The sequence below is a fragment of the Ambystoma mexicanum genome, chromosome 13 (assembly GCF_040938575.1).
Source record: "Ambystoma mexicanum isolate Mex_15411 chromosome 13, UKY_AmexF1_1, whole genome shotgun sequence".
In the NCBI taxonomy this organism is placed as follows: domain Eukaryota; kingdom Metazoa; phylum Chordata; class Amphibia; order Caudata; family Ambystomatidae; genus Ambystoma; species Ambystoma mexicanum.
The window spans coordinates 224,477,971-224,495,031 of NC_090938.1; positions in this window are offsets into that span (position 1 = coordinate 224,477,971).

Sequence of the window (17,061 nt, forward strand, 5' to 3'; positions counted from 1 at the left end):
GCCTGTCAGGATTGTGTACACTTGCCGTGTCCCATGCTGTAAGAGAGTGCATGTGTTTCACACTTCATAGTTTCACAAGCAGTGGCCTGCACTCTCCTTGTAATGGCTGTTGCACTGATTGATCAGTCGCACTGGAGGCCCACGTGTTCATCCTGGTGTTTCTTTCACATTGCCTGGCTGTCTGGTGGTTTGGCTTTGCCTCTGCTGTTGTATGCATTGCTGTTATGAGCACTGTCTCCTTCACATATATACCATGGTGCGCCTACCTGAACATCTTGCCCTGCTAAGGAGCTTTATCTACTATCCTTGCTCTGTACCACGTGATGGCAAAGTACAAACATGCCTGCCCTTTCTCGTACAGCTCATGGTATGTGGCTCAGAGGGTTCACTGCTGGGACTCAATGCTAGTTGGAATACTCTGAACGTGTGTGTATAATATTCACTCACAGTGCCAATGAAATAATACTGTGAGGTGTGTTACTTTACCACAGGGTCTTTGTGAGGGGGTCGTACTTAAAATGTTTAGAGTAGTAAGACATTGGGTGATCTCAAGTACCCTTCAATTGTAAGCTGTTCAGGCAATCAAACGAGTTTGCTTTCTCACGTTTGTCTTATGCTTACTAACAAGGAATAGCAAAACTGCAATCCCATTCAAGGATTTAAAAATGACATGAGCTGAAATTTCTAGAACATGACTTGAGGGTGCTATAAACTTCTTAACAGTAGATGTGAATTCTCAAATAGTGACTTTAAATGGGAGAAAATGGAAAAAGGTTTTTTGTCCTACTGCAACTGTAATTGACCATTTCCTACTATGAATGACCTTCCATTCAGTTTACTACAGGGTGGTAGAAGAGAAAGCATGTGTTAGTGCCAATTAAGGTAATGTATCCAGTGCGGTCATGCACACCACGAGTACCTAAAAGATGCTGAGAGGGACTTCCCTTGGTGCGACTTCAAGTGCTCTGGCAGTAGATTTGCACATTCCAAAATGTTAATTAGCCCCCCTCTTGAATATTCTGCTTCTCTGTATGAGCAGATAGTAATGAAAATATCGCCACAGGAAAGGAGCAGCTTGTTGGGATTCTAGTGGGACCGTTGACAACACCATGATCCTTGTGAGATGATGTGAAGTCTGTTGTGTTGCTACATCAAATTGCATGATTATGATATTGAAATAATGACCACATGGTCCTGGCAGGGTATTTGATAGTGGTATAAAATATATGGGTCGTTTGTACTTCAGTGGTGGTAGTGGTAATAGTTGCACACATAATAACTGCTTGCCTCAGTGATATGGCACAAGCATGCATCCATCTATCGTAAGAAGTTTGAAGCATTTTCTAATTAACTCATCCATGATTTCCTGCTACAATATTCTCTGGTCTACTGATGTGACCTGGTATTTGAAGAATATGACGTGTGTTTCTCTTAGAAAGCTGCCTGTAAACCTATTGAATATACATTACATTTTTTCTCTAAAATTAAATTGTAAAAAGCACCATTCCCATGACTTAAAAAAAAAAGAAAGCGGGAGAACACTATCCCCATATGCCCCTTAATGGTGTCATCTTAATCACTTTGCTTGCTCACGTTTTACGCCCCACCACTTTTGATGTTCACCAGCCGACAATGGGCAAAGGTAAGCTGCGTGAGTGCGAACAAGACTGACGACGCTACACAGAGCTGTTGAGTCAGACCATGCAAAGTGGGAACCCCGGGAACTTCAGCGACCACGCCAAAGACAATTTGAACATTATGAAGTTACAGAAAGTGAAACAATAAGAAGATTGTTTGCACATTGAAACAGCAGATTGCCAATCCGTACCCCCAATAACAAATGAGTGCATGGAATGCAGTTGTGGGGAAAGCTTAAAACAACAGCGAAACAAGTAGATCTACCAAGCTAAGAAAGGTACATGCTGCTTGGATGTAAAGAGTGACTATAACATATGAGAAGTCCTGGTAAGGGTATACCAGGCAGTTGAAAGTATAAGAGAAGTCCTGGCAGGAGAGTAAACCACGCAGTTGTGAGTGCAAGAGAAGTCCTGGCAGGGAAGTATATCAGACATTTGGAGGTGCATAAAGAGTCCTGGTAGGGGAGTATACCAGACAAATTGATAACCTAGAAGGAGTGTCAAGCAGACACAGTATTTGTTGAACAAAGAAGGAACTCGTGTTAACTAAGAAACGTTTGGTAAAGAAGGACTTACAAGGCTAAACAACTTTGTGCCTAACAGGATTCTTTTGGGTCAAGAAAGACACCAACAAACCGTTATACTAAGAGACATGTGTGATACCAGTAAAGAATCCAGGGGAAGGGAAACTAGGGTCTTTTCCATTTTGCAGAACATTTACCTTGGAGCTGTTCTATTTTTATTTAAGAACATCTTTTTGCAAATACCAGGTTAAAGATATTTCCCTTCTCACTTTATTATTTTGTTTGTAGTGTGAGGGTCAGGATAGAACGTTTGGACACAAGGACAGCTTTTGATTTCTGACATCCCAACAAAGACAGATCCTTAGTTTTTGCTTTTAGGTAGGGAAACCCCTCTTAGAGCAGGGTCAGCGAGGCATTTTCTTAACCTGTTTAAATGAATAATTACCAAAACCATGACATCTGTATGTCCGGCTTTCATTTCTGAACCCTCACACAAGACAAGTTGAAAAACGCTCAACCACAGCACCCCTCCGATAAAGGTCAATTTCGTGAAAGTCCCTAAACTTACAATGGGGCTTTTTTCTTTGCTGCCGCCCTCCACAGCCCCCACCGGGAAAACCAAAACTCTATGCCCCTGCTTTGTAGCAAGCCCATATTTAAGATACCAGACTTTAATGAGGATCTCCTCGTATAAACGGACGCTTGCAAAGTTGGCCTAGGAGTTGTACTATCACAAGAATATGAGGGAGTTGAACATCCTATATTGTATACAAGCCGGAAATCTTTCTCCAGGGAACAGTCTGATGTTATTGTGGAATTGGAAGTCTTGGCCATAAAATAGGCTCCAGCACACTTACGGTATTACCTCACTGGCAAAAAATGTAGATTCATTACAGACCACTCTAACTTGACCTTTATGAGTTTATGGAAAGATACCAATGCCAGAGTAATGAGATATTTATTGGACTTTCTGTTTTTATGGAACATCAAAAAGATAAAAAATGAGGAAATGTTGATTTCTTGAGTCTGTTAGGAAGGCATGGTATCAACAGTAGACACAGACACAAAATATGCAAGTTTCAAAATCATTTATTTTGCAATTATTCTTAACTTGCCCTAACTCTAAAATGGGAGTTATCTCGACCATAAAATAAACAACAAACGAGAACAAGTTAGTCTAGTCAAAATGAAAAGGCCTATCTGATTGGTTATTTATAACACTCTTAATACCCAGCGGTTTCTACGCACGGACTCGACCTATGTTGCCCCGTGTCGTCTTGCTTCCAAGGCGAGCACATTGCCCCTGAGCTTTCCTCCTGAGACTAAGAAAACCTAACCTTTCCCTCATTCTCAAATGCCAATTGTGTGAAGGGAATACAAAGCGGAAAAATAGTGTCTTAAAAGAAATGTCAGAATGGCATAGGTAACAACTCCCTTCCCCACGTTCAGAAGCATGGGGTCTCAAGAGTTTCTTAAAAAAAGGATAGGTGGATGGCACAGTTCTATTATTCTTGCACACTCTGCTTGCTGGTACAGTTCAACAGTTCAGGCTTGTGCTTCAAGCTTTTGACAGTCTAATCAATTCTTTAGCCGCTGCCGCCATACAACAAATACACAGTTCTTCTCTTGGCTATCACTTTCCCACTATTCAACACAGGCTTCCCTCCACCGGCTCAAGCCTGTCTTTCTCTTTGTGGCAGTGCCCATCCCCACATTCTGTCCTTCATATTTAACTTTCACTCTACCACAGTTCAGCATAGGCTTCCCTCTGCCAGGCTCGAGCCTGCCTTTCTCTTTTACTGTCGAAGACTTTCAAAACTGCAAGGATTTTACGTTGGCCTCTGCATGACCACTTTGACCTCCTTTTAGACAATTTGACAATCAACAATCTTCGATGCCCCAGGGCTGCTTGTGCGCTTTATAAATGCAAATAAATACAAATAAAATAAATAAATAATCTTCACAACACCAATGCTCCTTGGTACTTGTAGTTTTATTTTTGCCCTATTCGCCGCTTTCAAAGTTCACACAGAACACCAATGCCTCTTGGCACTTGTAGTTTTACTTTTGTCCTCTTGGAATCTTTCAAAACTCATGTCCTCTTTACTTTTGCCCTCTTAGCGGTTTTCAAAGTTCATGTAGATTGCTTTTCACTCAATCAACTCTCGTTCGGGATCACAGTTACTTTCTTGCCTTCATTTCCCACTTTCCATTACTCATAACATTTCACAGAGACTTTTGAATGTGCGATTCCACTTCGCAGGACCACTCTGTTACTTTGTATACGTTTCTCAGCATTCAATCATTGTTCTCTTCATTAGGCATTTTATCGGCACACGCATAACCTTCAACTCTCGTTACATGCCTCTTTTCCTCTTAAAACAAACCAGGCTTTTGCTTGCCTTCGATAACTCACCGGTCATGTTAATTGGGCTTCTATCTTCAATGCTTTTCCCATAGCAGTCAAGGCCGTTACCAACAACTCCTTTGCTCCTCCCCAACTCTGTCATTCACTCAGAGGGGTAGCACGCCAGCTGGAAGAACTTTGAAGGTTTCTCTTTTCCGCTCACTCGTTTTCAGCCATGGAATGCTTACGGCTTCTTGAAAAGAATGGAATTGTCGTCTGGCTCTCTCTCGTTCTCTGGAGCAGCTGATCAGCCCCTTGGCCTTCAAAATTCCATAGCATGGTTCCCATCAGCCCCGAAAGAGCTGTTCCTTCTCATACCCAGCCTCGCTCAAAGTGTGTCTGTGCACACCACCTTTTACACTGACAGGGAGTGTTAACAAGTGGCAGGTGTGTGTAATTCGTACTCCGTGCCTAACTCTACCTGATATCATTAGAGGGACAGAGTCATTGCAAGTCAGTAGAGGTAATCCTCCTGGCCTCATTCCTCATCTTCCTCGTCTAAGTAGTGTTGTCAATTTGAAGTGGGGGGGAATTATGGGAGTTGTAGTTTCCCATAAAATAAGCAGGCATAGGTGTTAGATGGGTTAAAGAAAGAGGGGAATACCATGTCTCCCCATCAGGTGCTTCACCCCCACTCCCTGAGGACCCCCTACCAAGGTGATCCTCCCTCGCTTGTCCATGCCCAGGGTCGGGATCCAAAAGCGAGGGCCTTTCCCTGGCCACCTGAGTATGGGATCCCCAGGGACTAGTCTGTGAAACACCCTCTGGTTTTTCACAAGTTACTTTCCTATCAGTCCAGAAGGGGAAGCCACAGAGATAAGGGGAGGAGTATGTGACAAATCGAAGGAATTTGCCACTTCTCTCCAAAGTCCCCCCCTCCCTGATGTGAGGCTTGGGAGGCTAGCCCACTCCGCAACACCCTGCTTAGAGGTTATGGGAAGTGGGACCTCACTGGGAGAGATGCCCCCTTTGAGGACAAAGACTCCCGTTTCCGTGAGGAACTCTTTAGAGACAGCCACATCAATGCCTACATTTTGTGTTCTATAACCACATAAACTACTTACTACTGGGATGAAGGAACACTGAATAGATGATCTTACAAGCAAGGAACATGCTTCTTTAGATCCTGATATCCCATACACTGGGACAAGTAGGCTAAATAATGGACACCCAATGTGCAGAAACGAGAGAGGCAGAGTCAGCAGAAGCCGATAAGCCTGTGAGTTTGAAACTCGCTTGAAGCAGGAGAGAGGAACATCAAGAAGAAACTTAAGGAAAGGCGCTGAGGTGCCAGGGCACCACCTGAGCACGCGAAATCCAGAGAGGAGGGACAGAGAGATAGAGAGAGACCCTGGAACGCCAGAGCCAGGGTGCCAGCCGAGCACAAGTAACCTAGACAGAAGAGACACAAAGAGACACTGGGATGACAGAGTCATAGCGTCAGCCAAGCATGAGAAATCCGTGGGGTAGCAGCCCGAATGGAGGTGGTGGTGAGACCACAGGAACCCTATGCTGGAAGGTTGGTCCCTCCAACATTGCTTATACCACAGCGTATCAAAGGACGCTGAGTGTCCGACGCCTTGTCAATGGACTAGATTATCACATAGAAGAGAGAAAGCTGAAGGAGAAGCACAATGCCAAACTGCAGATTATGACGGCAGGAGACCAGAGAAGAGGTCCCAAAGGAACAAGGTCCACAGATGTGTTTCCCTGCATAACAGAACGTAATGGGGAGAATGAGTATAACGGGCTGCCAAGCAGAAATCAGTATGTTAAGCAAATAACATGTCTCAGTAGAAGTTACGAGATAAAAGTACTCTTTGGGGAACTCACTTTAAACCAAGGGGATATAAGAGAAAATAATAATATAAGGGAAAAGAAAAATACACAGAGAAACCAATTTGGGATAAGAATACCCTAGGAAATGGGGAGAGTCACAAGCCAACTTTTACCAGAAGAAGAGAATATACAAAGGAGGCATTACAGTGAATATGAGTTTAGAGAAGTCAGACAAGTGAAGCTAAACAAGAGGTCAATAGACCAAAGTAAACCAAACCACATTTGGCCAAGAGAGAAAAGCCGTTCTGAGATAAGGAGCCCAAAAGGTTACAACCGCAATTGAAGAATTACACAACATCACAAGACACTATTGGAGGATTTCCTATTAGTGAAGAATCCTACAGACTGGTACTAGAAGTACCCTCAGGAGAAGGGAGTCATTCTCCACCTATAAGTTAGTTTACATAGTGGTAGGTGTTCTATTGGAGCTTGGGAGGTTACAAATGTTGCACATGCACTCATGTAACAATGCATATATATTAACTTTCGTTATTGTATTATCTCTCGTCATTACATGATTTATATAGTGGTTAAGTAGATAGGATCTGCACTTTATAGAATGTTAGAATGTTAGAGACTGTGAAATGTTTAGGCCCCAGCTGGAGAGACTTAAAATGTTTGGCTTTGAAATGAAGAGAGGCTTGAGGCAGATAAGTTGACAGGGGCTGCTTAAGCTGTAACTTAAATAAACACAGTGTTACAGACTAATGAGAGCGTAACCTGTTTTCCTGTTAATGGACTACATAAGATTGGGGTCAGCCAGGGTGATTCTTGGACAGCAGAATTTTTCTTTTGGGCATTCACAACTGACAGACGAGCACCTTAGTTAGAAATATAGGCAGGGACCACCCATAGAGACAGGGAAAGTAAGGCCTTATCTTACGTCAATAAAAATATTATGAACCATCTCTGTGAAGTGACCGCGACCTTCTTCTGTCCCACCACACTGCATTCTGGTTTTTCCAATTTTTAACTTAACACACTTTTCCAAATACACATATACTCCTGCCAACTGTTTCCTTCCCGGCTTCCTCTTTCCCAGCACTTACCCTACTGACTGAACGTTTACTGACTCCACCACACCTGCCTAGTGCCATCTCCCGTTTGTGCTTCTAGTTTTCTCTGCTCTACCCAATCCTTTTACTCTCCTTCCCACCTACCCCATCTTGCCTGTTGCACCCCTCTTGATACTTCCTTTTCCCCCTATTATGAGTTGAATTATTATTATTATTATTACTACTGTATTTATTGAGTGCAGAACTTGCTCCAAGAAGCAACAGAGCACTTTACAAAGGTATACACCAATACAGATACACAAAAGTGCGCTTTTCAGGGGTAACAACCAAACAGATATGCAGCATGGGAAGAATACAGCAGGGCGCAGAGGAGAGTTACAGCTGTACAGGGTGGCAGGGATTAGAGGGGTGGACGTCATCTAGCGAGACAAGTGGCGAGGGAGGTGACGTGATGGCCTAGGTGATGAGTGAGTTGATCCTCGTACTCCTTGTAACACCAACTTCCCACAAGCCCCTCACCATACGGGGAACATTTCTGCCTACTCTCCTTTCACCCACATTGTTTTTTGGGGAGAACCCCCGCTCTCTCCACCCTGACCATCTTCACCAGTTTGCAGTGCTCTTCCATGCCCCCACTTTCTACTTCCATGCTTGTCATTTCATGGCCCTTACTGCAGCTCAGTGTAGCTCTATTGTTTCCGGTAATGGAAGAGGAAATGGGACAATCGACGAGACTTTGCACCAGTCCCTTTTCTCTCCCTGGCGGCGCTGCTCTCTTGTGAAGGATCATGGTAGGCAAGAGACTACTAGCAGCAGTTCTGTTAAACATTCTCGAGATGCCATTTGCAAACTGTTTTTTTCCTTTCTCCATTTGAGAAAATACAGTTGCGGCAAATGCTGCAACTCTAAAAATTAGTGTTTTCATTGGAGCGGCCTGCTCTATAGGCGCCCAGTGGTGGAAATGGAAATTCTTAACTGTGAAATCCCATCAGCGCCAGGGGGGAGTGTGGGGGATTTAGTTGGCGAATGCTGGATCTTTTTCTGAGCCCCCCATAAATAAACATTCCATTTCATCAGATGAATTTATTATTAACACCTGGAAAATAGCCCATGAGAAGGAGTAGTGTTTCCTATGATGATGCAAAGTATAAAAGGTGCACACCTTTTAAACACACAGAACTTGCTTAAATATTTTCTGCAGCATGCAATCCTAACAGGCATTTCACAAGTACCCTGAAAAGATGCTCAAGTGGTCTAGTGGGTAAGTCTCTCAACCATCGTCCCGAAGACCTGTGCTCATCCTGGCGTTGGCAACAAAAACAAATTAAAAACATCAAATCTTCTGAAGGCCATTACATTATTTTCCAGGATTCAGGGAGACACATTTTGCTGGATCTTAGATCTGGGGAAATCTGGCCCAATGAAAAGTGCTATATACAACATGTCTAATTTATCTTAACGATGTGGGCTAAAAAAGTAACCTTTTGGCTTCAATCAAAGCTGCCAAGTAATTTGACCTTCAATGCCATCTCTTATTTACATAATGTGCAACTGATCCGTCATACATTGAACAAGTCTAAGCTTGAGTTCCATGACACCACCCCATGAGAAAAAGGGGTTTCTAGGATGCCCTAACCGTTTTTCATATCCCACGATACCGTCGGTTTAGGTCTAATTGGTTGAAAATATTTGACCGTTCCACATTTTACCAAATTTGTTTTGGTCGTTTTTTTGTCTAAAATGTGGGGGAAGATCCCTGCAAACCGCCCCCCTATTCCCTTACCCAAACCCATATATATATTTAATTAAATTTGACTGAATTTCGACCAAGAAAACGATTTAAAAAATTCGGTCAAAAGTAAAAGGTCAAATGTGTCTCGAACAAGTAGGCTAATACCTCCTTCAGGTCTGTAGATGAACTGGGGCTAGTATAAAGCGCCTTGTAGTGAGCCTCAGTGTAGATTTTTGTAAAGGAACAGCCTTCTTGAACCAGTTTGATTTCCAAAGACGCCCTTTTGCAATATCCATATAGTTCATTTTACAAAGGGCTCACCTAACTCAGGGGCTACGAGGGCGTAATGTTCCCTGGGGTGGACTGGCCTATAGGGAACGCTGGAGATTTCCTGGTAGGCCTCTGCACCCGGGGCCTCTTTTGTGGGGTATTTCCAAATGTTCTCATAGGAAAAGGGTTAGGCTTGCTGAAAATGTGTAGTATGGGGCTGATTTAAAAATGATTTTTGGTTCCCAGTCTATCCCTTAATGTTCCCAAGTGTGCTATTTCCAGCCTTCATCCTGGGCACAGTGATGGGCTGCGCCCCACCCCCCCCCCCCAGATCCCTGGACCCTTTGCTGGCACCTGGGATCCCGACGGCACAGAAGAATAGAAATGCCAGCTCACCCCCTCCCCCCAAACCAGGGAAATGAATCACTGCATTCTCACTTGGATATTTATATCCGCTCCGTGGGAGTTTATTTACCCACCTGTTATCCTATGCGCCGGTCGCTATTTTAAGACTGAGCCGTGGTCCGTCCTGTTTACTCCGGCTCGGAATTGTGAGTTTACGTGGAGGCGTGCGCTTGGTGATAGCAGGGTACCCTGAGCACATGATCATTAGGCTGACGTAGATTATATGGTGTGCTATGTGTATTAAACCCATGGTCTGCACTTTTACACGCAAACTGCTCCTGCTTCTGTACCAAGCATTCCACTCATTCTTGCCAAGCAAAGTTCCAGCACAAAGGGACTCGCTACAAGTGGAAAAAGTGGCGCTAATTACGTTGCTGCCATTTTTACCACCGTGTTGCCCACAAATTATAATCTTTGATGGATTTACCACTGGCGGAATTACCGCATGGTAAACCCGGCAAAATATTCCCATGGAGTCCTACGGATTCCGAAATGGGGACCTACCACCACTTGCAATCCTGTGGTGGCCCCACAGGACCAAGTTGAGGAAATGGTAATTGCATTTGGAGGTAATTACCACCGAATTACTGCTGAGCTCATAATGAGGCCCTGCATGTTCTCATAAGCACGCACACCTGCTACCACTATGCATTTTAGCCTTTCACTTATTTTTGTGCTTTTTATAGAGTAATCATCTCTGCATTAAGGACTGAACATTGAAAATTAAATCCCGCCATTAATGTCATAGTGATTTTCACAACCTGCTAAGAGCGGGTGTAAGGGGCATCTGTGTAAACTCTGATATAGCGTGATGGAGGTTGGACAGCCACCTTCGCTGCCAAGAACCTGAAAATTAGGCGTTCTTGCCCCGGAGGCTCTTTATGTTGGGTACCAATTTTTAGGGTCATTGTGTAAAGATATGGTCAAGTCCTCCAACTCTAGCCACTGGTGGTCACCAGCCTTCGTTGCAACTTGGCGATCGCAGTATCATATGTCGCCCCGGCCCCACAGAAAAAGGTAGAATTTACGCCCTCTACGACCGTCCATTTTGCTCTAATGTACAATAGAATTGCATGAATTTACCTGTATTTCTTAGTCATAGTTATCAAACAGCGTTATAAACATTCATAGTGGGTTGAGTTTTGATACATCAGCACAGGGAATGTTAGTTGGTCGTGGCTGGCAAGACAAGACAGTGCAGTATTTAAATAATTGCTCTGCCATTGCTCCAAGCAAGGGTTGAGGGTGCTAGCAGACACCACAATAAAGAGCATAACGTGTTAGTCGGGAGAAGTGATTAGGTGGAGTGTGGAATCAAAGTGTTGAGGCTCATTTCCTGACTTTGCTGGCGGACAATACAATGATCCTGAACAGATCACCTTATCCCGCAGAGTACTCTGATGGCTTCTGTCAGAAGGTTTCTCACACACTGGAACCATTGTTGAGCCCATTGCCTGATATTTCTTTTTATGTAGGCCATTCCAGTCAAGGTGTCATATACCGAGGAGAGCCGACCAACTGCCACCGGTCCCTGGCGAGAATATTTTCAGGTGTGCTTATTGAGAACAAGAAATGGGTTGCTATCATCTTATACAATTCCAAAGGTACTTCTGCACACCATAAATAACAGTCAATGATTCAATGTTTTGGTTGTATTTAAAGCTTTACAATACCATAGAAAAACCCTGATTAAATATTTTAAACCCACACCCATTAATAGTCTGGGACTTGGCTACATGCCCTCATGATGGAGCACATGATGCCAGAATCCTCCTTTTGCATAACATGTTTCTATAAAGTGTTCTTTTAAAATATTGTCAAGTTGGCTTAACATGTGCTGTGTGTAATTTCCAAGTCAGTGCCACAAAAAGTCAAATAATCACAAATAAGTGTACCTTGCTCTATGATAAGACTAGGGGAACAATGTGTCAGGTTCACAAATTGCAAAGTGTCTCAAATTCCAGCTTCACCCTCTAAACCAACGTGTGTGTTCCTGGGCAATTCATTTAATTTTATGGTGCCTCATCTGTCAAAATTGGTCTTCTCTAGAGGTTTATGTTTTTAGCGACTAAGAGTGATTTAGTTATCGGGGTATGCTCTTCAAATTCTCACTCATTTTTTAACTAGCTCTAGCGTTGCTTCATGAATAATACTAATGGCCTTGGCATATTGCACAGCACAAAGTAATTTACTTCTTTGGTGAGTAGTATCAATAGAGGCTGAAAACTATACCTCTCTTCCAATCTCAGTCTATGTTAGCATACATGCACCTTTCTGGTAGCTTGTAATCCACAGCATATACCGCTAAACTCATTGCACTCAGTCACCAGTTCCTCACTCCCACCAACTGCACCACTCTGGCTAGAGCGCTGGTCCTCACCAAACTTGTTTACTGCAACGCCCTCCAACTTGGAACCTCCAAAACAAATATCAGTAAGGTTCAACTACTGCAAAATAAAGCCCTGAGAGTGGCTATAGGCATAACGAAATCAAACCACATCTCAAACATTAGGCGAGAGAATGATTGGCTGTCTATCGAAGCCAGAATCATTTTCAAAACACTATGGGCCTAATTCACAGAAGCGTTTTATAATGGCAAAACCCCATTGGAAAATGCTCTGTGAATCAGGCACCCAGGTACCTTAAAAATACTAGCAAGGATAAAATCTCCTGCAGGACCCTCAGATCAAATAACTTGGCTCTCCTGGAAAAATCCACAATATAAATATAGCAAAGCAGGAGGTAGCAGTTACAGAGTCCTCGCCCCGACTCATTGGAATGCACTTCCACTTAGTATTAAAACCGAGGATACTTTCCTAAGTTTCAAAAAAGCCCTGAAAACCTGGTTGTTCAATAAATACTGATGCCTACTAATCTCCACCAATCTGGGCACGAGAGTATCCTCAACCTATTCGGCTGCAACATTAAATGAGGGTCCCATCGTCCTTATGTATGTCTTAGCTGCTCAGCTTGTCTGTAACTAAAGTCAAAAATTGAAATGCTATAACTTTCTTCATTTATTTGTAACATTGTTTAAGTAATCTTATAAGCTATCTGTAACTTCGCCGTGATACCTTCGGGTCTGGGCGTGTAATAAATGTAATAAATAAAAAACTAATTAAAAAATATCCGCTATCTCTTCTGCACAATAGTATGTGTACCTTTCCCATGGCTTCCAATCTGTCTGCATGCTTGAAAACTTACATTCTGCTAATATGAGTTCACAGTCTATGCTGGGGTATGTGTACCTGCTTCATATGGCTACTGATCTGTGTCCTGCATCTAAAACTAAACTCCTCGTGGCTGTTATTTTTAGTTTTAGCTATTAGGTGGTATTCAAGCGCCACCTTTAAGCCAAAACTATTGCATTGGAGTACAGCAAGAACGGATATGGCTATGGGAGGAATACACAGCCTGTGGGTGTTTGGTTATTTACTCACCCATTGATTGCACTTGGCCATGCACATTCTTACCACTACCGGCCCCTCCCGGCTCAAAACACATCCTCCTAAACTTTGGTTAGCTAGTGTTCTTTCTAGAGACTAGAGGCTTCTGGGTGCTAATGGCTGAAGTGTAGTTGTAAATGTGCTACTGCTGCAATAAACATGTCTCACAAGTGTGCCTTCAGCCACTTGAGTTGTAAGCAGTATCCATGTCCCTGCACTGATGGCCTATTACGAGCAAGCATTGGCAAAGCCAACTGTTTTGGATACATATAGTTATTAGATAGGCATTTTCCAGGCACTGCAATCATATGCCCAGGTACTCAGACCATTTTACAGCTGTTTCCCTTTAATACCCCTGTGGTACCATTATGGCAGTGCATGGCAAATGCCTATCAAATGCTGACACAAAATCCAAAACTGTTGTGTCCTGTACCCTCGTCAATGCGCTCTCTGCTCCGGAAGGACTCACAGATTTCCCCCACACAGTGTGGGGACACCGCCTGCAGACTTCACAAATAATGTGCAGGGTTCTTACAACCCGCAGGAAATTGATGGCAAGAAGTTCCCATGCATAGAAAGGCATTGAAGACTTTAATGCATGCATTTTCGGTTCTAACCAACATCTATGATGTGGCTGTAAATGGGATTGTATTTGTATTTGTATTTGATTGTTGCCGAAATTTGCATTGATAATGGAAGGGCCCACAGTACCAACAAATATTTGTCTCCCTTTACTGGTTTGCTCCTTTGAAAGGTGAATAGATTTGTGTCAACACGCGTAGGGACATCCTCCTATTCCTTGCATGTGCCATGCAGAATCCCTCAGAGGAGAGTTCTTGGAACACTATTACACCAGGGTCAAGAGAGACTACCACTTCACCTAGGAGTAGACAGATACCAATGTCCCTCCACTTAACACACCAACCCAGCCATCAGATGTGCACACTAGCACCACAATCTGCACGGTAGGCACACATGTGGACCCAGCAATTGAGGATGTCGGACATATTAGAGGTGTTAAGCCTGGAGGATTTTGTGGAGATGCCACCTCAAATGTCTTCTCCTTGACCTTTGAGGTAAGACACGCAGCTTCAGTGTCCGAGGCACCTCTCACTCACACCTGATGTGACACCAGCCCCAGTCTCACTAAAACTTGTGGTACCTGGATCTCCTGTTGGCTTAGATGGTGCGGTGCTGCAGGATATCCTTGCAACGGAATCAGCCATGGAGGCCGGGATGAAAACTTGGTGCTGTCAGTGTCATCTTAAGGACTGTTGGAGCCCAGGGCATAGACACCTCTGCGGGTCCCCATCGAACTAAAGAAATTAAGAGATCTAGAATCTGTGATCATACATAAGGCAAGGGTATGCCATTGAACTCCATGTTGCTTTGGGATATTAGGAGGCAGAGAGAGACATGGTATATGAGAAGGGACACACAGTTTTTAGGTGTTGTTTGGTTACGTGCCCACCCATTGACTGCCCATGGCCATGCTATTCTCTATGGCCATTCCCACCCAGTTCATGCCCCTACCCGCCCAAAACACCTCCTCATGGGAACTCTGAGCTCCCTTTAATGAAGTCTTACCACCAAACTATGCACTGAAAGTTCCTGACAGTGTTTTTTCTAATCAGTCTTCTGAGAATGAATAACTTAATTGTAGCTTTAAATGCCCCCAACCATCCTCCCTCAACCCCCCCGCTACTGGTGTATTAAAAATGTCTAAACCAGGTCTGCCTTCAGCCACTCCGTTTTATAAGCGGAAGTCCTGTTAAAAACAAGCATTGGCTTTTGGCTACTGTGTAAGAAGTAGGCTTTGCCAGACACTGCCATTAGATTCCCAGGCACTTGCACCATTTTGCACCTGCTACCACAATGGCCAGTCAATACCACTACGGCAGTGCTTGGCAAGTGTCTTTTCCATACCAGCACAAAAGCCCGAATTGTTGACATTGCCAAGCCTTGTCTTTTTGGGAATCTGAATAACTAACAAGTGGCATTTTAAGGGCTCCATTAGCAGTTTATGACCAGGGTACTTGTGTGCAAGCATAGCTACAGGGCACTTTTTAACAATAGCAGCCACGATGAAGGTATGTCGGCCGTATTATCAATCCAGACCCAAGATCAATTGCTGTATCAAATAGTAACAAATACCCAGAATAGATACAAAACTCAGGCTAGCAGCCTTACAGAGTTTAAAAGTGGTCAGGAATGGGCACAGGAAATAGTCCGGAAGTAAAGAGAACTGTACTATACAGTGAGCAAAGATGATTTGTTGGGGTACCCTGTATTATCTGGTGAAACATCTGGAATGTGAACCTCAACACTTTGATCCGAAAGTCTTGAACTTGGCTGCCTAATCACCTCCCAAGACTACACTCCATGCTCTACATTGGGGTTTGCCACCCAATTCTTACAACATTCTTCAGACAGAACATAGCTCTTGAAGGGCACCATACTCAAGCAAAGTTAATTTGTAAAGCTATCTGATGCAGGTACTTTATTGTGTAGCAAAGTAAGTGTTTCTATCCCCAAAGAACATGTACATGCAAGCTTACCAACCTCAAATAAACTTCAATTCTGGCAGGGCAGAATCAGCCTTGCCAGATTTTGTTACTGTAATCTGGCATATGAATGAAGATCTGGGTAACAAGTGCTTCACACGCTGAACTATCTTCCGTACCATAGTGTGGCTTAAATGTATTGATATGCATCTCAACTTTGGTTTTGCAAGTGATAAATATATTGTCCTCTTTAAGGTGGAAATGCTCCAGGAGCTGTATTGTATAAAACACACTGACGGCATGAGCTACATGGAATATGGGAAGCATTACATGAACAATTGGTCTGAATGGAATGTGCGTGTCAGCAACAGCTAGGCAGCAGGTGTATAACTTTACTACTGCACTATAAACCAACCTTATGTTATGTATGATTACATTTTTAAATGGGAAACTTTTCCTTGCATCAGGTAGCAATTTGTGCTTACCCCTAAGGTGACGACCCACATCACATGCCCCTTTTGCCCTCCCTTAAAGATGCCTCTGGGTGCAGCAGATCAAAAGATATCAGGTAAATGTCCAGTTCACAATATGACGAATCCAGTAATTTGTCCCTTCTCCATAAGAGGTAGCCACCCCTTTTGAGACAAGGGAGGTGTGAGAAACCAGATGGTAACTCACCCACTAGTCCCCAGGGATCTTTCAGGTGGCCAGGACAAAGCCATCACTTTTGGATCCAGTTCCAGTTCCAGGGGGTGGACTGGTGCAAGAGGATCACCTGGGTGAGAGGTTTTTCGGGGAGTGGGACTGGGATACCAGATGGTGAGATGTGGTATCCCCTTTCTTGTAACACATTTAACCCATCCTACCAGGTAGGATATTTTGAAACTCCTCAACCCCTCCCTTTTACAACACAAACACTTTCTCGCGGCCAGCCCGCTATGAGAGAAAACAGACTAAAACCCAAGCAGTATACCTGACTTGTCCCAAAACAATGGCAAGGCGACGTCAGGCAATTACTGACCATCACACACACCTAACTTCCATTACACTTCCCCACACGGATAAAAGGCGGAGCACGAGAGCACATTCTGAGTGAGACAAAGCACGCGTGGAAACAGCAGTTCCAAGATGGCAGTTTAATGAGAAAAGAAAGACGGCAAAACAGAAGGGGGTCGTAAGGAGGGAAGTTCCCTTGACCTTTTAGACAAGGAACCATTACTTTCATGAAACCTCGATAATAGAAAGCGGAAGACCAGGAAACCAGGCTGAAGAATCCTGCAT